The 24,390-nt window shown below is 45.1% G+C and overlaps 2 non-coding genes across 2 annotated transcripts; both read left to right on the top strand.

Moving 5' to 3' along the window:
* Nucleotides 1–9,534: 9,534 nt before the first annotated feature.
* LOC119931919 lies at nt 9,535–9,672 on the top strand. The gene has a single exon (XR_005452220.1). It is a non-coding gene; the product is annotated as a small nucleolar RNA SNORA7 (small nucleolar RNA).
* Nucleotides 9,673–16,958: 7,286 nt separating this feature from the next.
* LOC119931896 lies at nt 16,959–17,096 on the top strand. Its single transcript, XR_005452199.1, has one exon. It is a non-coding gene; the product is annotated as a small nucleolar RNA SNORA7 (small nucleolar RNA).
* Nucleotides 17,097–24,390: the final 7,294 nt, after the last annotated feature.

Raw genomic sequence — 24,390 nt, 5'->3', positions numbered from 1 at the left:
ACCGGGGCAGGGACTGTGTCCAACCTGATTAAAGTGTACCTGCTCCAGTGTTTAGAACAGTGCTTACCACATAGTAATCACTTCAAAAATATTATTATTACTTTTAAATTATAACTGTTAGTCACAATCCTTGCTCACTGAGAGTTTACTGTGATGATAATAATTATAGTACTTGTTAAGTGCTTACTATGTGCCAAGCGCTGGGGTAGAGTCAAATTAGTTAGGTCAGATACAGTACTTGTCCCACATGGGGCTCGCAGTCTAAGTAGGAGGGAGAAGAGGTATTGAATCCCCTTTTTACGGCTGAGAAAACTGAAGCATACAGAAGTCTTGCCCAAGGTCACACAATCAGCAACTGTCTGAGTCAGGATTAGAATCCAGATCATCCAACTCCCAAGCTCAGGCTTTTCCCACAAGTCCTAGCTTCTTGTGGGCAGGGAACGTGTCTAGCAACTCTGCTATATTGTATTCTCCCAAGTGCTCACTCAGTACAGTGCTCTGCACATCGGAAAGTGCTCAATAATTGATTGGTTGATCCTGCAAGATTTCCTTAGGACTGGTTGCTGATGGCAGATTTACCTTTCTTTATTACTGTCTCTCTGTTTCTAAAGCTCTTTCCATCAAGCAAAGCTGTGTGCTTTTAAAATATAGTTTTCTGAAAGCCTTGAAGCATTCTGAATTCAGCAAGTAATTTGCTCCCTTAGGCGAAGTTGTTCCCTCTCTGTGTTGAGATTCTAGAGACGTGTTCCCAGTGATAAGACAACAGCTAATAGCTAATTTCAATCACTGTGGGTAATAGACACTCATGGTTTTAAAGTCAAGAGGATCAAAGTGTGAATGTCCATCAACAAGAACAATTATTTGTTCAGAGAGAAACTCTGATTAAAAATGACAAGACTGGAAAAGGCGTCTTCTCCGGGGAGAAGCCCATCCCTCCCAGCATCCCTGCCTGAATTGTGGAAACGGTATTGCCAAGTGGAAGCTGAAAGAGGGAGGAAAAATCTTATTTCTCGTTCCTTCTTTATTGAAAGGGTGAGTTTTGTGGTGAAACATGGAATGAGATAACTGGTCCCTCAGTATGGGTAGGATGGGCAAGCATGGCTCCAGGGCAAAAGAGCATTTTAAGGTCTCCTTTGACAGTGGTGGTGGTAGTAGTAGTAATAGTAGTAGTAGTAGTTGTAGTAGTAGTAATAGTGCAGGGACCTGGGGGTCACAGGTCATGGGTTCTAATCCTGGCTCCACCACGTGTCTGCTGTGTGACCTTGAGCGAGTCACTTAACTTCTCTGTTATCTCATCTGTAAAATGGGGATTGAAGCTGTGAGCTCCATGTGAACAGGGACTGTGTCCAACCTGATTTGCTTGTATCCACCTCAGAGCTTAGTACAGTGCCTGGTACATAGTAAGTGCTTAACAAATACCACAGTTATTATTATTATTAGAAGTAGTAGTAGTAGTAGTAGTAGTAGTAGTAGTAGTAGTAGTAGTAGTAGCGGTAGTAGTAACAGTGGAAAGAGCATGGCCTGGGAATCAGAAACTCTGGGTTCTAATCATGGCCCTGCCAATTGCTTGCTGAGTGACCTTGGACAAGTCACTTAATATCTCAGTGCCTCAGTTTCCTTATCTGTAAAACAGGGATCAATGCCTCTTCTCCCTCCCACTTGGACTGTGAGCCCCACATGCATGATGATGATGATGGTATCTGTTAAGCGCTTGCTATATGTCAGGCACTGTACTTAACACTAGTATGGACACAGGCAAATCGGGTTGGACACAGTCCCCATCCCACAAGGGGCTCACAGTCTCAATCCCCATTTTATAGACGAGGGAACTGAGTCACAGAGAAGTGAAATGACTTGCCCGAGGACATCCAGCAGACAAGTGATGGAACGTGGATTAGAACCCAGGTCCTTCTGAATCTCAGGCCCATGCTCTATCCACTAGGCCATACTGCTTCTCCAAGAGCTTAGTACAATGCATTGCTCCCAGCAGATGCTCAAAAAATGCCATTCCTATTGTTACCACCTAGAAAAGACAAGCTGCAGATTGGAATCTCCCTTTTCCCTTCCAAAGTCATGGAGCAACCCTACCACACCGCTCATTTTGGCTTCCCAAAATACAGAGAAGCAGTGTGGCTTAGTGGAAAGAGCACGGGCTTGGGAGTCAGAAGATGTGGGTTCTAAACCCAGCTCTATCACTTGTCAGCTGTGTGACGATGTAAGTCACTTCACTTCTCTGGGCCTCAGTTACCTCATCTGTAAAATGGGGATGAACACGTGGGACAACCTGATTACCTTGTATCCATCCCAGCGCTTAGAACAGTTCTTGTCACATGGTAAGCATTTAACAAATACCATCAGTATTAGCACAGAGCACCGGGTTCGCCTCGCTAGCGGACTTTGAGAAAATTCACACCGCCCATTTGACATTTTGCAAAATTGATCAGATGTGACTGGAGTTGGCTTCCAATGGGCCCCGCCAAAAGCGAAGCCCAACCAGTAGGAGCCTGGGAATGGCTCCCTTTCAGCTGCCACAACGCCAATTGGAAACAAGGCAAAATGTGGAAAGCTTTGCTTCCCGCGCCTGATGGGGAATTGCCTGACATGGGAGGGAGTGCCAAGGACACTCTGCTCTGCTGTTAGATCCCTTCAGAGCATTTGCCAAGTGGCTTGCCTTTGGCAGAGTCAGACCTCCAGGAGGCTTGGAGTCCCGATAATCAAAGTGGGAGGGCCAGATACGGCCTTGGAAACTCCCGATTGAGCCCGTCGAACTGGGGGCTTTCAGGTGACCCAGTTCTCCTTCACATTTAGGGGCAGAAAGCCCTCAGGAGTGATCTGGGATAAGGGGTGGGGAGGTGTCTAGCATATGAAAGGCAGGGCCATGTCAAAATGCCCAGTGGATAGCGCACAGTCTTGGGAGTCAGAAGGATCTGGGTTCTAATTCCAGCTTTGCCACTTGTCTGTTATGTGACCTTGGACAAGTCTCTGGGCCTCAGTTACCTCATCTGTAAAATAGGGATTAAGACGGTGAGCCCAGTGTGCAACAGGGACTGTGTCCAACCCAGTTGCCTGGTTTCTACCCCAGTGCTTAGTACAGTGCTTGGCGCATACGAAGAGCTTAACAAGTACCACTAACGTTTTTCCCTAGCAATCCCTGGGTCTGACTGGCTTATAGGCTCCTGAATGTTTTACAGTCACCTAAACATTTGAGTGTGACATTACCACCATACCCCCTAAACCCCATAGCACTTAAGTTTATTAATTCCTCCTATCCTTAATTTCTTTTAGCACCTGTCTTCCCTGCTAGACCAAAATCTCTTCGGGGTCAGGGATTGGGTCTAACCAACTCTAATTTACTCTACCAAATGCTTAGTACAGGGAGAAACAGTATGGCCTAGTTATAAAAACACAGGACTGGGAGTGAGGAGCTCTGGGTCCTAATCCCCACTCCACCACTTACCGAGCTGTGTGACCTTGGCCAAGTCATTTCAGTTCCTCTGTGGCTCAGTTCCTCCATCTGCAAAATGGGGTTCAATACCTATTCTCTCTCCTACTTAGACTGTGAGCCCCATTGGGACCCGGTTATCTTGTATCTACCCCAGGGCTTACTAAGTGCTTAATAAATATTATTCCTTCCAGATCCCAGGAGCAGGAGCATGATTCAATCTGACCTCCCACCCAAAGGCAGAGGGATACTCCTGGACCTTCACCATGGTGACAGCTGGGAGTCAATTCAAAGTCAATGGCGCTTTGTATGAAGGGTTGCAGTGGCCTAGCTATTCTACCATGGGGTCAGCTGTGTCGTTTGTTTATTGTTTATGATATTTGTTAAATGCTTAATATGTGCCAAGCACTCTACTAAGTACTGGGGTAGATACAAGTTTGATTAGATAGGACACAGTCCTTGTACCACATGGGGCTCCCAGTCTAAGTAGGAGGGAGAACAGGTATCGAATGCCCATTTTAAAGATGAGGCAACTGAAGCATAGAGAAGTTAAGTGATTTGCCCAAGATCACACAGGAGGCAAGTGGAGTAGCGAGATTAGAACCCAGATCCTTCTGACTTCCAGGCTTATGCTTTATTCACTAGACCAAGCTGCTTCCCTAGCGTGTTTGAAACAGGCTGATCGTGAGGTTGGTCTGAGACAGACTGAATCTTGACTAGGTAATGAAGCTGTGGTAAGAATATTTTAGGGCCGGGGCTATTTGCCAGCAGGGTGATCTGATTCCAGGGTTTTTGCAAGCTCTGAGATTTTCTGAGGTTTTGTCACGTTGCTATGATGGGGAAGGAAACAATCGGGCAGGATGCCTTGGGTCGGCTGATGGCTTCGGTCCCCCACAAATGCAGCTGTGGGGTGTTCAAGCCCAGGGACCATGGGTCCAGGTCAGCCACAGGAGGAGAGCTTGAGTTTATTGTGTGATGTTTTCATGCTACTGAGTGTGGAAAACAGTGTGGGCTAGTGAAAAGAGCATGACCCTGGGAGTCAGTAGACCTGAGTTCTAATTCCACATCTACCACTTCATTCATTCATTCAATCATATTTATTGAGTTCTTACTACATGCACAGCACAGTACTAAGTGCTTGGGAGAGTACAGTAGAACAATAAGCAGATACACTCCTTATGCACAATGAGCTTACAGTCTAGAGAGCGACAAGCTGTCGACTGGGTGACCTTAACTTTGACCTCTTCACGTCTCTGGGCCTCAGTTACCTCAAAGGAGGGAGGCCTTGCCTGTCGCTTAACTGCAGAGATGCTCTCCCCTCTGGTATCTATGTTCCTGGGAGCTCCAAGGAATGAAAATTGCTGAATTTGATCTCCATGGGCATTGAAAGAAGAATTTATAGCCTCGGGATTTGTTAACTCAAGCCCTAGGTTGGTTCTCCTTATGCCTTAGGTTGACTCTTTTTTTCCTCTCTCGATCTTTCTGTCTCTCTCCTTCTCTCTCTCTCTCTCTCTCTCTCTCTCTCTCTCTCTCTCTCTCTGTTCCCCCCACCCCCCACACACTTCTTATGTATTTATTAAGCATTTGCTATGTGCCAGTAAGTGCACTAAGCACTGGGATGGGCACAATCTGTGTCCCACATGAGGCTCACAATCTTAATCCCCATTTTACAGATAAGGTAAGTGAGGCACAGTGAAGTGAAGTGACTCGCCCTACCCCCAACCCCACAGCCCTTATGTACTATATTTAAATTATTTATAATAAATTACTTATTTATTCGTATTAATGTCTGTCATTAAAAGCTCATTAAAAGCAGGGAAGGTGTCTGCTAATTCTGACATATGGTACTTTCCCAAGTGCTTAGAACAGTGCTCTGCACATAGTAAGTGCTCAATTCATCCATTCATTCAATCATTTACTAAGCACTTACTGTGTGCAGAGCACTGTACTAGGCACTTGGAAAGTACAATTCGGCAACAAATAGAAACAATCCCTACCCCATAATGGGCTCACAGTCTAGAAGGGAGGATGCAGACAACAAAACCAGACAAAACAAATAGACAGGCATCAATAGCATCAATATTAATAAATAGAATTATAGATACATAAATCACTAATAAAATAAAGAGAATAATGAACATGTACGTATATACAGAAGTGCTATGGGGCGGGGAAAGAGGTAGAGCAGAGGGAGGGAGTAGGGGCAATGGAAAGGGGAGGAGAAGCAGAGGAAAAGGGGTTCAATAAATACCTTTGATTGATTGATTGACTTTCTGGTCTGTGCTCTATCCACTAGGCCACGTTGCTTCTTCTGGAAAAGTCTCTGGACCTTGTCCTTGTTTCCCCACCATTTTTGTCTAATAACATGTCATGTAAATTATAGGGTTGCCTTTATGAGTTGTCTATAAAAGCCACACCTCTGGTCACACAGGAGAAATTGTTAAAAGAGCCCAACTCAGCCTACCCGCCTCCTTTCCTGCCTTCCTGTCTTGCCGGCTACCACGGTTATTACTCAGGTTCGACAGATCTTAACAATTACTAAAATACTTTTCGGTTTCTCCGATTCCATTCAATTTAACGATACATGTTCTTTGGCCTAAGTACATGTGGTCAGCTAAAATCACATCAGCATCAACAAACACCATCATCATCATCGGAATATCTTGAATTTTTATATTGCCCTCCTGAAAGGAACTCCAGCCTTTTAAAGATGCTATTTTTGGCAGGAGAGAAAGGGAGCAGGGTTTTCTATTTTCATTTCATGGGTGGAAAAGGGCCACTTGGGAGGAGGAGGACTTTTGAAGGAAAAGAGGGGAGGGTAAAGGAAAGAGATACAGATCCCTGTTTGAGATACAGAAGGGAAGGGGTTGGCTTTGATCACCCGAGGAACAGCAGTGGCTTAATGCAGTCAGGGGACCAAGGTTCTAATTCCAGCTCTGCCACTTGCCTGCTGTGTGACTTAGGCAAGTCACACTTATCTGGGCCTCAGTTTCCTCAGCTGTAAAATAGGTATTTGATATCTGTTCTCCCTCCTACATAGGCTATAAGTCCTGTGTGGGATGGGGACATTGTTCAACCTGACTAATTTGTATCTAACCCAGCACTTAGAGCAGTAGTTGACACATAGTAAGCACTTAACAAATACCGCAATTGTCATTATTGCCTTTCACATAGTGGCACGGTAGGGCATTAAGAGTTTCATTCATGCCAGGGGCCACTGTCCCCTTTGGCCCAAAGTAGCCAAGACAGGAGAGTCCTGGCTGTTCTGACATCGAGGGCTAGTAATTCCGACGTGGAAATGATGAGCCCTGCTTACTGGAGGAAGCGGGGATGAAGAAGTGAAGGGGTTCAGGGATTAGATAAGCAGAGTGGCTCAGTGGAAAGAGCCCGGGCTTTGGAGTCAGAGGTCATGGGTTCAAATCCCACTCCGCCAATTGTCAGCTGTGTGACTTTGGGCAAGTCACTTAACTTCCCTGTGCCTCAGTTCCCTCATCTGGAAAATGGGGATTAAGACTGTGAGCCCCCCGTGGGACAACCTCATCACCTTGTAACTTCTCCAGCGCTTAGAACAGTGCTTTGCACATAGTAAGCACTTAATAAATGCCATCATCATTATTATTATTATTATAAGAAGCAGGGAAGAGGTCTATAGGAATAAGTATAGAATATGAGGTGACCAACATCCCCTTTCTGGAGAACTTTCCAAGATGACTTGGAGATCTGAGGGGACCATAAACTAATTGTGATTCAGGCTGTAAGTTCATCCCTCTAGGCTGTAAGCTTGGTGTGGGCAGGGAACGTGTCTACCAACTCTTACATTGTACTCTCCCAAGTGCTTATTACAGTACTCAGCACATGATAAGCACTCAATAAATTGCGTTGATTGATTCAGCGACGAAATGCCCATGAAATGTAGGCATGATATAATTAGGTAGGAAAGCAGCATGGAGAAAAGGCTACATTTCTCTGAACTGGTCAGATCTTTGGGGGAATAGAATGTCCAGTTCAAAATCCTGTTAATAAGGCAAGAGTTGCTTTCCCCCAACTGGAATGGGTTGACTATTTCTAAAGGCTTAGATGCCAATGAAAATGTGGAAGGTCTGCCATAGTGGGTGTTTTCTTTCCCAGGCACCTCTCGGATTCAGATTTGGGTCTGATTCTGCCAGCTGCTCAACCATAACTCACACCATTATCCATGGCCAACTAGCACAGATGGGAAGGAAGGATTTTGGGAAAATGCATGGCATAGTGGATAGAGCACAGGCTTGGGAGTCAGAAGGCTGTGGGATCAAATCCTGGATCTGCCACTTGACTGCTGTGTGACCGTGGTCAAGTCACTTCACTTCTCTGGGCCTCATTTTCCTCATCTGAGAAATGGGGATGAAGACGGTGAGCCCCATGAAGTACAGGGACTGTGTCCAACCCGATTTGCTTGTATCCACCTCAGTGCTTAATACAGTGCTTGGGACACAGTAAGTGCTTAACAAATACCAGAATTATTATTATTATTTGGATGAAGGGTGAGGCGGTAATACCTCAGGATGAAGGGCAGCAGGCCCCGGGGAGCATGAGGGGTGGTGAGGGAGGTTGGGCATTTTGTTGTCCCAAGAGCTGTTTGAGCTCTGTGAGAGGTGACCATCATGGGGATAATAATAATAATGATGGCATTTCTTAAGCTCTTACTATGTGTCAAGCACTGTTCTAAGCGCTAGAGTAGACACAAACTAATCAGATTGGACACAGTCCCTGTTCCACATGGGGCTCACAGTCTTAATCCCCATTTTCCACATGAGGTCCCTGAGGCACAGAGAAGTGAAGTAACTTGCCCAAAGTCACACAGCAGACAAGTAGAAGAGCCGAGATTAGAACCCAGATCCTTCTGACTCCCAAGACCGTGCTCTATCCACTTGGCCATATTGCTTCTCAGGAGATTCTTTAATCATAATAACTGTGGTATTTGTGAAGCATTTTCTGTGTGCCAAGCACTATTCTTAGCTCTGGGTAGATACAAGCTAATCGGGTTGGACACAGTCCCTGTCCCACATGAGGTTCATTTTACAGATGAGGTAACTGAGGCACAGAGAAGTTAAGTGATTTGCCCAAAGTCACACAGCTGACAATTGGCGGAGCTGTGATTTGAACCCATGACCTCTAACTCCAAAGGCCGTGCTCTTTCCACTGAGCCACGCTGCTTATCATTTTTATTTCCAGCTGAACCAGAGTCAGACTGATTTCAGGACCCCCGCGCTGTGTGTTGAGACCCCCCCCCCCCCCCCCCCCCCCCCGACCCTCCAGTCTGGACTGAACCAATCGCCAAGACACAAATTGATGAAGCCAATGCTGAGAGGTTAGTTCATGCCTTTCCCATTAGTCACCCCAGCAGGCACTGAAGTCAGACCAATCCCACTGTAACACTAGCTAGATGCTCCTGAACCTTACAATCTGGCACTGTGCCCAAGAACACGCTTACAAAAATAAAGCCTGAATACACTGTTCCTTCATTTGCAAACCACTAACTCCAAGGGTGAATTTTTTTTCCTTTCCTGAAACTCCTAAATGCTCACTTCTCTTTGGCTGTCACTTCATCTTCGGTACTAAGGCGGCAGAGAGGCAGTGTGGCCTAGGAGTTACCTCATCTGTAAAATGGAGATTAAGACTGTGAGCCCCCCCGGGACAACCTGATCACCTTGTAACCTCCCCAGTGCTTAGAACAGTGCTTTGCACATAGTAAGCGCTTTATAAATGCCATCATTATTATTATTAATAATACTGACATTTCTTAAGCACTTACTGTTCTAAGCACTGGAGTAGATACACAACAATCAGGTTAAATACATTCCCTGTACCACAGGGGGCTTGTATCAGTAGGAGGGGGAAAGATGAAAAAATTGAGGTACAGAGAATTTAAGTGACTGGCCCAAGGTCACTCAGCAGGACGTGGAAGAGTTGTGATTAGAACTCAGGTCCTCTGGTTCCCGGGCTTTTTCCGTAAGGTCATGCTGGACCTGTGAGAAGCAAGTAAGTAGTCGCACCATCGGCAAACCAAAGGGAACCTCAACTGTTCCTTCATTTACCTGGGGTATCACTCAAAGTCCTTCCCAGAGTCGCACCTGGAGAGTTTCCAGTCCTCTACCAGTCTTGGCTACTGGATGGAGAGTCAAGCAGAGGCCTACCCATTCCTTTCCCAGCTTGGACAGTGGCTAGCAAGTGGAAGGTCATCTGCTACAAGTCAAAACTCACCTGTGAAGGGCAGCAGCGGCACGGGAGAGAGTCGAGGGCGGAAACTCGAGTTTATTGTGCAGAAGGAGGCAATGGTCAACCACTTCCAGATTTTTACCAAGAAAATTCTATGGTTATACTATCAGAATGATTGCAGATGGAGAATGGGGCATTCTGGGAGAGATGTGCTCATGGAGTCACTATGGGTCAGAGTCGACTCAACGGCATAAGACAAGATAAGACCACTTAAAGGCCTTGGTTGGGCAAAGAAGCTGGAAACCTCAAGCAGTTCTAATAATTATGGTATTTGCTAACCGCTCACTATATGCAAAGCACTGAGATAGATACAAGATGATCAGACTGGACACAATCCTTGTCCCACACTGCACACACAATCTATCTGACCCCTATTTTACTGGGGACCATAGAGGTTAGGCGACCTGACTAAGGTCACCCAGAAATCCAGCAGCAGACCTGGAACTAAATCCAAGATCCTCTTGACTCCCAGCCCCATGTTCTTCCCACTAGACCACACTGCCATCTCTGATATGCCTGCTGGCTGGTGCATAGCTAAATCAGTCAAAATGGAGGACTTGACCATTCCGTTCTCTCTTTAATTGTCTCTATCGGGGGTACCATCATAATCATCATCATCATTATCGGTATTTATTGAGCCCTTACCCTGTGCAGAGAACAGTATTAAGCGCTTGGTGCATTGCATAATACAACAGAGTTGGCAGACGTGTTCCTTGCCCACAACGAGCTTAAATTCTAGAAGGGACTTGTTTCAATGGTGAATCACTCCATCACTCAAGACGTTTTCCCTTCTGCTTTGCTGAACTCTTGCTTCAACTTGAATCTTCTCCAATTTCCTCCTCTGCTTAGTACAGTGCTCTGCACACAGTAAGCACTCAATAACTATGATTGAATGAATGAATGGATAGAGAGACCTGCATCGCAGCATCCTAAAAATCACTTTAGATACTCACAAAGAGTTGTTAAAGAATTTTAATATATTCTCTTCTCCTGATGAATCCGAATTATTTTGCCCCTGCTTAGGGCTTCTGGTTTTAGAAAGCTACATACCTCGCTATAGCCCAATTTTTTTCTGATCCCAATTCTGAAAGATCTTCTGACCCTAATCATCTCTCCGTGCCAACAGAAAGAGTCTGGCAGATTTTCAGTGTCCCACCTAGAGACTGGCATCCGATTGAAAGCACCCCGATATATTGTCTTTATTATTATTATGAATAATAATAATAATAATGATTGTGGTATTTGTTAAGTGCTTACTATGTACCAGGCAATGTTCTAAGCACTGGGGTAGAAACAAGTAAATCCAGTTGGACACAGTCCCTGCCCACAAGGGGCTCACAGTCTTCATCCCCATTTTACAGATGAGGTAATTGAGGCACAGAGAAGTGAACTGACCTGCCCAAGGTCCCATAGCAGACAAGTGGCAGAGCTGGGATTAGAACCCAGCCCCTACTGATTCCTAGGCTTGTGCTTTATCCATTAGGCAGCACTCTTTACTCAGGCCTGGAGTTTGGAGGAAATGTCTCAAAAATCAACAAATTCATCAATCAACCAACCGTAATCAGTGAGTTCCTACTGCGTGCAGAACGCTCTACAGAGCATTTGGGAGAATACTACTGAAGCAGTTGACATGATCCCTGCCTTCAAGGAATTCATAATATTCTGGAAGAGACAGACAGTAGAATAATTTACAGATACGAAGAAGAAAAATGGGAGTTAGTGCTTAAGGAGAAGGATATACAGCAATAATTTATTCATATTAATGTCCATCATCATCATCAATCATATTTATTGAGCGCTTACTGTGTGCAGAGCACTGTACTAAGCGCTTGGGAAGTACAAGTTGGCAACATATACAGTCCCTACCCAACAGTGAGTAACTTCAATGTGTCTGCTATATTCTTGTATTGTTCTCCTCCAAGCACTTAGTATAGCTCTCTGCTATGTGTGTGACCTTGGGCAAGTCACTTAACTTCTTTGGACTTCAGTAAACTCAACTGTAAAACAGGGATTAAGACCGTGAGCCCCATGTGGGACAGGGACTATGTCCAACCCAATTTGCTTGTATCTACCCAGCGCTTAGTACAGTGCCTGGCACATTATAAGTGCTTAACGGATACCACAATTAGATTAGAACCCAGCCTTTCTGACTTCGAGGCCAGTGCTCTATCCACTAAGCCATACTGCTTCTCTGCTTCTCTTTTCTTCTGTTACAGTTGACCTTTCACAGACTGAGGAGTGAAAATGCTCCCTGGTTTTTGTACCTTGAAGGTACCCCAGTTGCCTGCTCCAGGCAGAACTCACAGGTTTATTCACCATGTGGTAGGTGTCTGAGTCCAGCTACAAAGAGGACCAGGTTTGTGTTTCTTTTCTTTGGAAGGGCGCTCTGAACAGGAAAAGAGAGTTTTTTCTGGGTTTGCCAAAAAGTTAAGTCATTACTCGCTGATACAAACAATCTCTCAGGTTACTGTTTGGGTTCAGAAATGTTGGTGAATCACTTTGGGCTCGAACTCTTCAACTCTGACCTCCGACCCTCATCGCACTCCCCCTCTCAGGTCTCCGGGACTGTGTCCAGTTGGATGGAGATCTCTGAGGGACACATAGTGGGACCAAGTCAGAGGAGAGGACTTGTTGGGGTCAATCTTGCAGGGAGCCTTTTATGTCCTGGGAATGGATTTTCTGCTGTCTTTTTCCTGGAGCTGGACAGGAGACAAGTCTCAAAAAACACGTGGTAGGAATTTAATTGAACCGCAGCCCAAGTAAATACCCAGAAGTTTCGGAGGGCTTATTTCTGGAGGCTCATTTTTTTTTAAAAAAAGGTCTAGGTTCAGAAGAGGATATTTCCCCAGGTTGTTATAGAACCTGTAGCATCTTCTAAGTGAAAAAAAGCCTCCAAAGTTCAAAATAACAATAATATAATAATAATAATAATGGTTCATTCCTTCAATCGTATTTTTTGAGTGCTTATTGTGTGTAGAGCACTGTACTAATCACCCGGAAAGTACAATTCAGCAAGAAAGAGAGACAATCCCTGCCCACACCAGGCTTACAGTCTAGAATTATTTGTTAAGCACTTACCATGTGCCATGCACTGTACTAAACGCTAGGGTGGATACAATATGGGTAGAGCAAGGGCCTGAGAGTCAGAAAGACTTCTCCGTGCCTCGGTTATCTCATCTGTAAAATGGGGATTGAGACTATGAGTCCCGTGTGGGGCAGGTACTGTGTTCAATCCAATTTTCTTGTATCCACCCCAGTGCTTAGTTCAGTGCCTGGCACAAAGTAGGCACTTAACGAATACCACAATAATAATAATAATAATAATAAGTAGTAGTAGTAGTAGTAGTAGTAGTAGTAGTAGTAGTAGTAGTAGTAGTAGTAGTAGTAACCATTGCCAGAAAGAAAAAGCATCAGTGAGGCCTAATGTCTAAAATTCTGAGCAGTGTTTATGATAGGGTTTTGTCTCACCATTTCTTTGTGAGTATTCCCCACATCAGGAGGAGCTACTAGGAAGGGAGAGATAATAATAACAACAACAATGATAATAATAGTGATAATTATATTTGTTATGCATTTACTATGTGCCAAGCACTGTACTAAACAATGGGGAGATACAAAACAATCAGGTCCCACATAGGATTCACAGTCTAAGTAGGAGGGAGAACAGGTATTGAATCCCCATTTTGTGTATGTGGCAACTGAGGCACAGAGAAGTTAAGTGTTTTGCCAAAGGTCACACAGCAGACAAGTGATGGAGCGAGGATTAGAACCCAGAGCTTCTGACTCTCAGGCCTGTGCTTTTTTCTCTAGTCCACACTGTTTCTCTATATCAAGCTCTGGAATGGATGGAAGGATAGATGGAAGGATGGAAGAATGGATGGAAGAATAGATGGAAGGATGGATGGGTTGGCAGGTGGATGGATGGGTGGGTGGGTGGGTGGATGGATAGATGGATGGAGGGATGAGTAGAGGGATTGGACAGGTGGATGTTTGGATGGAGTGGGACTGATGAAAATATTCTTAGGGGAAAAGAACAAGAACAGAAGGCAAAGGAGGGGTGGTGGTAAAAGGTATTATTATGCAGGAGACAGAGAAGGAATAATAATAATAATAATGGTATTTCTTAAGCGCTTACTATGTACCAGACACCACACTAAGCACTATGGTGAATACAAGCAAATAGGGTTGGACGCAGTCCCTGTCCTACATAGGGCTCCCAGTCTTAATTTCCCATTTTACAGATGAGGGAACTGAGGCACAGAGTAGTGAAGAGATTTGCCCAAGGCCACACAGAAGAAAAATGGTGGAGCCGTGATTAGAACCCATGATCTTCTGACTCTCAGGCCCGTGCTCTATCCACTAGGCCATATTGCTTCGCCACAAAAGGAATGTGCACTTAGGGCTACTGTGAAAAAAAAAAGGCTTTTTGTGAGGAGAAAAGAGAGAAATAAAGACAGAACTTTTGACAGAGGCCGAAGGGAGAAATGAGATAGAAAACTGTGGGAACTGTTGACTTTGAAGTGTTCATGGGAGAGCCAATCCAACCAACAAAGTAGAGAAGCAGAAAGCAATCTTTTACCTTAAGTAAAAGGGTAAATATGACTAATCCAGACATTTAGGAGAGGAAAAACTCAAAGAAAAGTTGGAAAGGAGAAAAAAAAAGATGCTGGACACTGAACACATTATGACTGTGAATGTAAGATTTGGGGATTCCTTGGAATTTGTTAGAATGAGTTTACTGTAATAATAATAATTATTATTATGGTATTTGTTAAGCACTTACTCTGTGTCAGGCACTGTACTAAGCACTAGGGTGTATATAAGCAAATACGGTTGGATACAGTGCAGTGTGGCTCAGTGGAAAGAGCACGGGCTTTGGAGTCAGAAGGTCATGGGTTCAAATCCCAGCTCTGCCAATTGTCAGCTGTGTGACTTTGGGTAAGTCACTTAACTTCTCTGTGCCTCAGGTACCTCATCTGCGAAATGGGGATTAAGACTGTGAGACCCCTGTGGGACAACCTGATCACATTGTAACCTCCCCAGGGCTTAGAACAGTGCTTTGCACATAGTAAGCACTTAATAAATGCCATTATTATTATTATTATTACAGTCCCTGTCCCACAGGAGCCCACATTCTCAATCCCCATTTTACAGATGAGGTAACTGTGACATAGAGAAGTGAAGTGACTTGAACAAGGTCACACAGCAAGAAAGGGGCAGAACGGGGATTAGAACCCACAACCTCCTGACTCTCAGGCCCATGTGTTATCCACTATGCCATGCTGCTGTTAACAAGAAGAGTATAGTTTTGAGATTAAGGAAAGGTGCCTTAACACTGTCATCTGCTGCAGATTACTGGAAGTGGTCGTATTTTTCATGCAACTTTATCACTCTCATCATCAATAGCATTTATTGAACACCTCCTGTATACAGAACAGTTATGTACCTATCCATAATTTATTTTAATATCTGTCTCCCCCTCAAAGACTGTAAACTCCTTGTGGGCTGGGAAGGTCTCCAACCAACTCTGTTATATTGAGATCTCCCGAGCACTTAGTATGCAGTAAGCACACAATAAGCACTCAGTAAATACCACAGATCATACTAAGCACTTGGGAGAGTATCATGGAGGTAAAAGACACAATTCTGACCACCGTTCTCCCCACCTTCAAAGCCTTATTTAAATCACATCTCCTCCAAGAGGCGTTTCCCGATTAAACCCTCTTTTCCTTAACCCTATTTCCCCCTAATCCCTCTCTCTTCTGTGTCACCATTGCACTTGGGGCTGTACCCTTGAAACCCTTGATATTCATGCTATCCTACTCCCCACAGAAATTTGTACATATCCATAATTCAAATTAGTACCTGTATCCCCCCGAGATTGTAAGCTCTCTGTGGGCAGAGACCATGCCTACCAACTGTGTTGTATTGTACTCTCACAAGCGTTTAGTAGAATGCCCTGCACATAGTAAGTGCTCAAAAAATCCCACTGACAGATTGACTGATTGATTCTTGTCTTCAAGGAGAGACAGACCAACACTATTCACCTAGAGAAGGAAAAAACGATGGATAGGCAAATTATTGAACTCTTCCAAGTGTTCAGCAGATGATAGAAGCTCAATAATGCCACTGTTTGATAGATCGACTATGTCATCGTTTGACACCAAGAAGCGGTAATTTTCTAAGTGATCTCCTAGTGACCTGAAAAACAGAATGTGCCACTCCTCACCCCCAAAATACCTAAAGGAGGAATTTGTGGGGAGAGAGACTGTAAACAGGTATTTTGAATGATAACTTCAAATAGGTTTAATAACAAACGCTTAGTCCTTCAGCCAATAGGAAATTGCTCTATCTAAGTCAGCCTTTATGGGTCTCTTTATGAACGCGGTAGAAAAGTACTGTCAGAAGTATGTGACAGTAAAGGAAGGAGACTGGTGACAGGAGCCATAAAGAGACTTAACTGCAAGACAAGGATCCCTTCTCTGTCTGTGCAGTTAGCTGTAGTCTCTGAGTCTTTTATGATATCCGATACAGATTTCTCTTGCTCCCCTGGGTGCAAAATGCAGGGTGTGAGGCATTTTGCAGTTTATTATCTTGCATTATTGATCGTTGGTGAGGAAATGAAAGTTCCTGAAACACGTCCCCTAGCTCCCATTGTTCTTTTTGGGGGTCGTCCTCCCCCACTCTCCGAGTTAGAATTCCGATCCCATTTTTCCTTGTCTCTGACCCCGGTGGCTGAAATTTCTCTCAGCGTCATAAAAACCCAGGGCAGTAAAAATTCATATTGTAACTTTAACGGCCACATCTGTTTTAAACATTTTTTCGTTTTAAGAACTCGATGTGCATTTAACGACAGGGCAATAAAAGTAAAAGTTGAAGGAAATTATCGCAGATTTGTAAAGCTCTAAGAGAGATTTCTGTGCTCGCGTGAGCAGTCAAATTACAAAGAGACTGCATGGTGGCTTTCCATGTGGTCAGATCTCCTGTTAAAACGTTCTTCATTTTAATCTACTGACTAGGATTAACTCTATATTCATGTCAGTGCGAATAATGGCCTTGGAAGACTTATCTAGGTGAACAAAATGACTATGATTTAGAAGACCCTTGGAAACATATAGACATTAATTTTCCTTCACTACAGTTTTTCACCGAGATTCAGGAGTTCAACTACAGCCTCAGGTACAACCTTCAGAATGCTTAGCATGCCTAACATCTTGGGAATAGTTTTAGAATCCAGAAAATCCTGGCCCTAGTGGAAGGATCCCTTCTCGGGTTGCAGCTGGAGAGTTTCCAGTCCTCTACCAGTCTCCGCTACTGGAGGGGGAGTCAAACAGAGGCCTATCCATTCCATTCCTAGCTTGGGCAGTGGCTAGCGAGTGGAAGGCCATCTGCTACAAGTCAAAACTCACCCACGCTGGGCATGGGAGAGTCGAGGGCGGAGACTCGAGTTAACTGCGTGGAAGGCGGCAATGGTAATCCACTTCTCTATTTTTACCAAGAAAACTTTGGATCCACTACAAGAATGATTGCAGATGGAGAGCGGGGTGTTCTGGGCGAGATATGTCCATGGTGTTGCTAAGGGTCGGAAGTGACTCGATGGCGTAAGACAAGTGGAAGGAGTTTGGGACTGGGACTCGGGAGACCTGAGTTCTAATACTGGCTCTGCAACTGTCCAGTTGTGACACCTTGGACAAGTCACTTTACTTCTCCGGGCTCTAGAAAACTTCATCTGTAAAATGGGTATAAGATAGATATCTTCCACTTACTACTAATACTTCTTCTGCTGCTATTACTTCTACTACTACTGTTATTACTACCAATACTTCTCCTCCTACTACAAGGACCACTGCTGCTACTACTTCTCCTGCTCCTAATTTCTTCCTCCTCCTACTTCTTCTTCTCTGGCTACTGCTATTACTTTCACTGCTGGTACTTACTTCTCCTGCTACTACAACTGCTACTACTACTAATAATAATAGTAATTATGGTATTTGTTAAGCGCTTACTATGTGCCCAGCACTGTTCTAAGCTCTGGGGCAGATAGAAGGTAATCAGGTTGTCCCACTTGGGGCTCACAGTCTTAATCCCCATTTTACAGATGAGGTAACCAAGGCACAGAGAAGTTAAGTGACTTGTCCAAAGTCACAGAGCAGAAAAGTGGTGGAGTAGTATTGTTACTACTTCTACTACTACTGATAATACTTCTACTACTACTACTACTACTACTACTACTACTATCAATCAATCAATCAATCAATCGTATTTATTGAGCGCTTACTATGTGCAGAGCACTGTACTAAGCACTTGGGAAGTACAAATTGGCATCACATAGGGACAGTCCCTACCCAACAGTGGGCTCACAGTCTAAAAGGGGGAGACAGAGAACAGAACCAAACATACCAACAAAATAAAATAAGTAGGATAGAAATGTACAAGTAAAATAAATAAATAAATAAATAAATAAATAGAGTAATAAATATGTACAACCATATATACATATATACAGGTGCTGTGGGGAAGGGAAGGAGGTAAGACGGGGGCATGGAGAGGGGGACGAGGGGGAGAGGAAAGAAGGGGCTCAGTCTGGGAAGGCCTCCTGGAGGAGGTGAGCTCTCAGCAGGGCCTTGAAGGGAGGAAGAGAGCTAGCTTGGCGGATGGGCAGAGGGAGGGCATTCCAGGCCCGGGGGATGACGTGGGCCGGGGGTCGATGGCGGGACAGGCGAGAGCGAGGTATAGTGAGGAGATTAGTGGTGGAGGAGCGGAGGGTGCGGGCTGGGCAGTAGAAGGAGAGAAGGGAGGTGAGGTAGGAGGGGGCGAGGTGATGGACAGCCTTGAAGCCCAGGGTGAGGAGTTTCTGCCTGATGCGCAGATTGATCGGTAGCCATTGGAGGTTTTTGAGGAGGGGAGTAATATGTCCAGAGCGTTTCTGGACAAAGATAATCCGGGCAGCAGCATGAAGTATGGATTGAAGTGGAGAGAGACACGAGGATGGGAGATCAGAGAGAAGGCTAGTGCAGTAGTCCAGACGGGATAGGATGAGAGCTTGAATTAGCAGGGTAGCGGTTTGGATGGAGAGGAAAGTACTACTACTACTACTACTACTAGTAATAATGCTGTTATTTGTTAAGCGCTTCCTATGTACCAAGCACTGTTGTAAGCGCTGGGGTAGATACAAGGTAATAAGGTTGTCCCACGTGGGGCTCACATTCTTAATCCCTGTTTTACAGATGAGGTCACTGAGGCACAGAGAAGTTAAGTGACTTGCTTAAAGTCACACAGCTAACAAGTGGTGGAGCTGGGATTAGAACCCACAACCTCTGACCTGTGCTCTTGCCACTGAGCCACGCTGCTTCTCAAATGGAGGAAGATGAGGAGGGAGAAGAGAAACCAGTCAGAGGGAGTAAAGCTGTGGCTGGAAAGTGAGATGAAAGGCAGTGGAGTTACCCATCATCCTGTTTTCTACCAAACAGTCCAGTTTTCAGCTGGCAGTTTTAATTTCACTTCCCAATCACCTTCCACTATGGCTCCTGTCACCTAGCCTCGAGGTTTAAAAGTGGCCCCATGCTCAGGGGTGTGTGGGAGGGCCTACCCGCAAAGGAAATGTTCCAGGTGCTGACAGAAGCAAGGAGATTCCTGCAAAATGTTCCCTATGTCAGGGGCATCGTGGCTTCATGAAAAGAGCATGGATCTGGGAAACAGAGGATCTGGGTGCTAATCCCGGCTCTGCTGCTTGCTTGTGTTGGGTAGGGATTGGCTCTGTTGCTAAATTGTACTTTCCAAGCACTTAGTACACAGTAAGTGCTCAATAAATATGATTGAATGAATGAGTGGTGTGAACTATTTATTTATTTTCATGGTATTTGTTAAGTGCTTACTAGGGCAAGTCACTTCATTTCTGTGGGCCTCAATTTCCTCCTCTGTAAGTAGACATGGAAACTCGAATCTTTCTAGAATTACTTTTAATGTCTTTCTCCCTTGTAGACTGCAAGCTCCTTTTTTTAAAAAAATGGCATTTATTAAGTGCATACTATGTGCCAGGCACTTTACTAGGCACTGAGGTAAACACCAGCTAATCAGGTTGGACCCATTCCCTGTCCCACAAGGACTCACGGTCTTAATCCCCATTTTACAGATAAGATAGCTGAGGGCCAAAGCAGTGTAGTGACTTATCCAAGGTCACACAGCAGACAAGTGGAAGAACTGGGATTGGAACCCAGATCCTTTGGCTCCTAGGCCCATTCTCTTTCCACTAGGCCACACTGCTTATCTCTGCAAGCAGGGATCATATCTTCTTGTCTTATGCCTTCGAGTCATCTCTGACCCATAGCAATGCCATGAACACTTCAGTGGAAAGAGCACGGGCTTTGGAGTCAGAGGTCATGGGTTCAAATCCTGCCCCTGCCAATTGTCAGCTGTGTGACTTTGGGCAAGTCACTTCACTTCTCTGTGGCTCAGTTCCCTCATCTGGAAAATGGGGATTAAGACTGTGAGCCCCCCGTGGGACAACCTGATCACCTTGTAACCTCCCCAGCGCTTAGAACAGTGCTTTGCACATAGTAAGCGCTTAATAAATGCCATCATTATTATTATTACCATTATCTCTGCCAGAACACCCCACCTCCATCAGCAATCACTCTGGTAGTGCATCCATAGAGGATTCTTGGTAAAAATCCGGACGTGGTTTACCATCCCGCCACCTTCCATGCAGTAAACTTGAGTCTCCGCCCTTGACTCTCTCCGGTGCCACTGCTGCCCAGCACAGGGGAGTTTTGACTTGTAACAGATGGCCTTCCACTAGCTAACCACTTCCCAAGCTAGGAATGGAATGGAATGGACAGGCCTCTGCTTGACTCTCCCTCCCGGTGTTAAGACCAGTAGTGTGCTGGAAACTCTCCAGGTGCAACCCTGAGAGGGGTCAAATCTACTAACTTTATTGTATTGTACTTCACCAAGGGTGTACTACAGTGTTCTGCACACCATAAACACTCAGTAAATACTACTGATTGGTCTACTGATTGATTTTTCTCCCTCCCCATTGGACTGTGAGCCTCAGGAACTAGGTCTGATCTGATTACCTAACATTCATTCATTCATTCATTCAATTGTATTTATTGAGCGCTTACTGTGTGCAGAGCACTGTACTAAGCGCTTGGGAAGTACAAGTTGGAAACATATAGAGACGGTCCCTACCCAACAGCGGGCTCACAGTCTAGAAGGGGGAGACAGTCCCCCTCATCAAATCCAGTACTTAATATAATTGTAGAAAGAGAGAAACCACTTAACAATTAATATCCTCATCATCACCATCACCATCACCACAACTTGACACTGTCGGCCCAGAATAATACCTTCAGTGGGTACCTGTGTCTTGTACCTGACATGAGGTACTGATCTCCAGACAACCCTTTGGTCAACCAGTCAGTCAATTGTACTTTTTGAGCACTTACTGTATGCAGAGCACTGTACTAAGCTCTTGGGAGAGTACAACAATACAACAGACACATTCCCTGTCCACAATGAAGTTACAGTGTAGAGCCCCAGAGAGACTGTGACCCCATTGTTGGGTAGGGACCATCTCTATATGTTGCCAACTTGTACTTCCCAAGCGCTTAGTACAGTGGTCTTCACACGGTAAGTGCTCAATGTATATGATTGAATGAATGAATGAATGAATGAATAGCTGCAGACCACCTGAGCCTCTCAGAGCAAAAGCCACTGCTAAGATTCAGTTGGTAGATTTTCAGTTTCCCACCTCTGGGGTTAAAAAGATTTCCCTGAAATGGAAAATTATTCCAGACAGTGCCGATTTTAAATTACTCTTTACTGTCGGGGGCAGATAAGGAAGGCTTTTGGATGCAGAGTGAAATTTGATCTGCGGTGAGGTAAAACTGTGCGAGCAAAAGAAGGATGAATTTCACCCCCGAAAGCAAGAAGATAAAGCCAGGCTGGGTCCTTCATTTTCCAGCTTGAGAGTCTTAGAGAGAGAGACAGAAATGTGGGTTATTATCCTCTATTGAAGCATTGTATTGAATAGCAAATGTGATGTAAAATGAGTGCAAAGGCTGTTTTCTCAAAAGCACTGACTCCTCTGACCTACCAAGGTGGGGGTTCAGGTTGGCTGTCTCTTCCTTACCTTTATTATCTCTTTCTCAAATTCCCAGTGCTTCCACCATAACTATTCCATAACGCGACCCTGGCTATTTAATTAGAACTGTTCTGTGCTCTGCCTTTTGGCATTCCTATTAGGCTCAAACTCTTTCCCTTTGATTAGCTTAATTCTAACCTCCCATCTCTCCCCACTCCAGTCCATATTTCACTCTGCTGCCTGGATCATTTTTCTTCAGAAATGTTTAGGCCCATTTCTCCTCTCCTCAAGAACCTCCACTGGCTGCCCATCCACATCTGCATCAAACGAAAACTCCTCACCGGTGACTTTAAAGCCCAAAATGAGTGGGAGTTACTTTTCATTCCTGCAAGTCTGATACTGCAAGGTTCACCGGCCCAAATCGCTCCAACCAATCTACGAGGTCAACCAGACCGGAAGGGAAGAGTTGGTCGTTAGACTGTCAGCTCCTGAAGGGCAGGGATCGCAGCTGCCCACTTCTCTGCTGTGTGACCTTGGCCAAGTCACTTCACTTCTTTGTCCCTCAGTCACTTCATCTGGAAAATAGGGATTGAGACTGTGAGCCCCACGTGGGACAAGGATCGTGTCCAACTCGAGTTGCTTGTATCCAGCCCAGCACTTAGGACGGTGCCCAGGCACATAAAGCTTAACAAATATCAACATCATCATCGTCATTATTATTATTATTACTCCTACTCACATGGCACTATTAACTGACAGGATATTATTGACTTTTAAATGACAGATGGCCTAAAATTCCCAGTATGCTCCTTTTTTATTCTGAGACCTGGCGTAAAGGGATTGGTTCTCTTGCTCAGTCCCTCAACTCTACCTTCCCAAAGCACTCAGCCCTCACCTCCAGAGCCATGATAATTACCCTGGGGACCCCCTCATTTAAGGTCGGGGGGGGTTCTGCCAGCTTTTGATGGCACCAGTGCTCCGGAACCATCTGTCAGTGCAGGTGGGGAGCTCAGGGCACAACCTGGGGGGCTGGAGGACATTGCACTGATTGTCCGGCCACCCGGCCGGGCTGCTAATGAAGGGGGGCAGCTGGATCCGAGACAGCCCATCTGCAGACAATGTCAGAGTCCACCCTCCCCAGAGGAGGAGAAGGGAGGAGGAGAAGGCTGAGGAGGGCGGGGAGGGAACGGAACATCTGGCTGACGTGAACCGCTCAGTGAGAAGTAGATGTAAGCAGGTGGAAACCTGTTTCTCAACAGTAATAATACTTATGATAGCAACTGTGGTATTTGTTAAGCGCTGACTTTGTGCCAGGCACTGTACTAAGCACTAGGGGGGAATACAAGAAAATCGGGTCAGACACAGTCCCTGTCCCACATTGGGCTCACAGTCTTAATCTCCATTTAACAGATGAGGTAACTGAGGCAAAGAGAAGTAAAGTGATTTGCCTAAGGTCACGCAGCAGGCAAGTGGTGGAGTCGTGATTATATCCCATGACCTTCTGACTCCCAAACCCATGCTCTATCTACTACACTAACAATAATAATAATTGTGATATTTGTTAAGCGCTTACTATGTGCCGGGCACTGTACTAAACACTGGGCTGGATACGAGCCAATCAGGTTGGACACAGTCCCTATCCCACATGGGGCTCACAGTCTTCACCCCCATTTTACAGTTGAGGGAACTGAGGCCCAGAGAAGTGAAGTGACTTGTCCAAGGTCGCACAGCAGACAAGCAGACAAGCGGCTGAGAGCCAGAATTAGAGCTCTATCCACTAGGCCATGCTGAGAAATAATAAAGGGAGAGGTGGGGTGGCGGCGAGCTCCATCAGCCTACAGGATGAAGTGAAGTCTGGTCGCCCAGCAGGCCAGAGGGTGACACAGCAATGCTACTGCTACAGTGTTATTCTTGTTTCAGCCCCAGAGCTCTCTCAATCAATCAAACAGATTTTTTTGAGTGCTTACTGTGTATAGAACACTGTACTAAGTGTTTGGGAGAGTACAATAAAACAAAATAAGCAGCTTGTCCTTATGGATAGAGCACAAGCCTGGGAGTCCGGAGGACCTGGGTTCTACTGTCAACTCCGCCACTTGTCTGCTGCGTGACCTTGGGCAAGTTACTTCCCTTCTCTTTGCCTCAGTTACCTCAACTGTAAAATGGGGATTAGGACTGTAAACCCCATGCAGGACAAGGACTGTGTCCAACCTGACAATCTTGTATCTACTCCAGAATTTAGTACAGTGCCTGGCACATAATAAGCGCTTAATAAATACCATTAAAAAATGACAGAGTTCGTAGATACATTCTCTTCACTTTTTTATGGCATTTATTTATTCATTCATTCATTCACTCAGTCGTATTTATTGAGCGCTTACTGTGTGCAGAGTACTGGACTAAGTGCTTGGGAAGTACAAGTTGGATGTATTAAGCGCTTACTATGTGCAAAGCACTTTTCTAAGTGCTGGGGAGGTTACAAGGTGATCAGGTTGTCCCACGGGGGGCTCACAGTCTTAATCCCCATTTTACAGATGAAGTAACGGAGGCACAGAGAAGTTAAGTGACTTGCCCCAAGTCACACAGCTGGCAATTGGTGGAGTCAGAATTT

This window comes from Tachyglossus aculeatus, chromosome 8 (genome assembly GCF_015852505.1).
Source record: "Tachyglossus aculeatus isolate mTacAcu1 chromosome 8, mTacAcu1.pri, whole genome shotgun sequence".
Lineage (NCBI taxonomy): Eukaryota > Metazoa > Chordata > Mammalia > Monotremata > Tachyglossidae > Tachyglossus > Tachyglossus aculeatus.
This window is presented reverse-complemented; position numbering and strand designations above follow the sequence as displayed.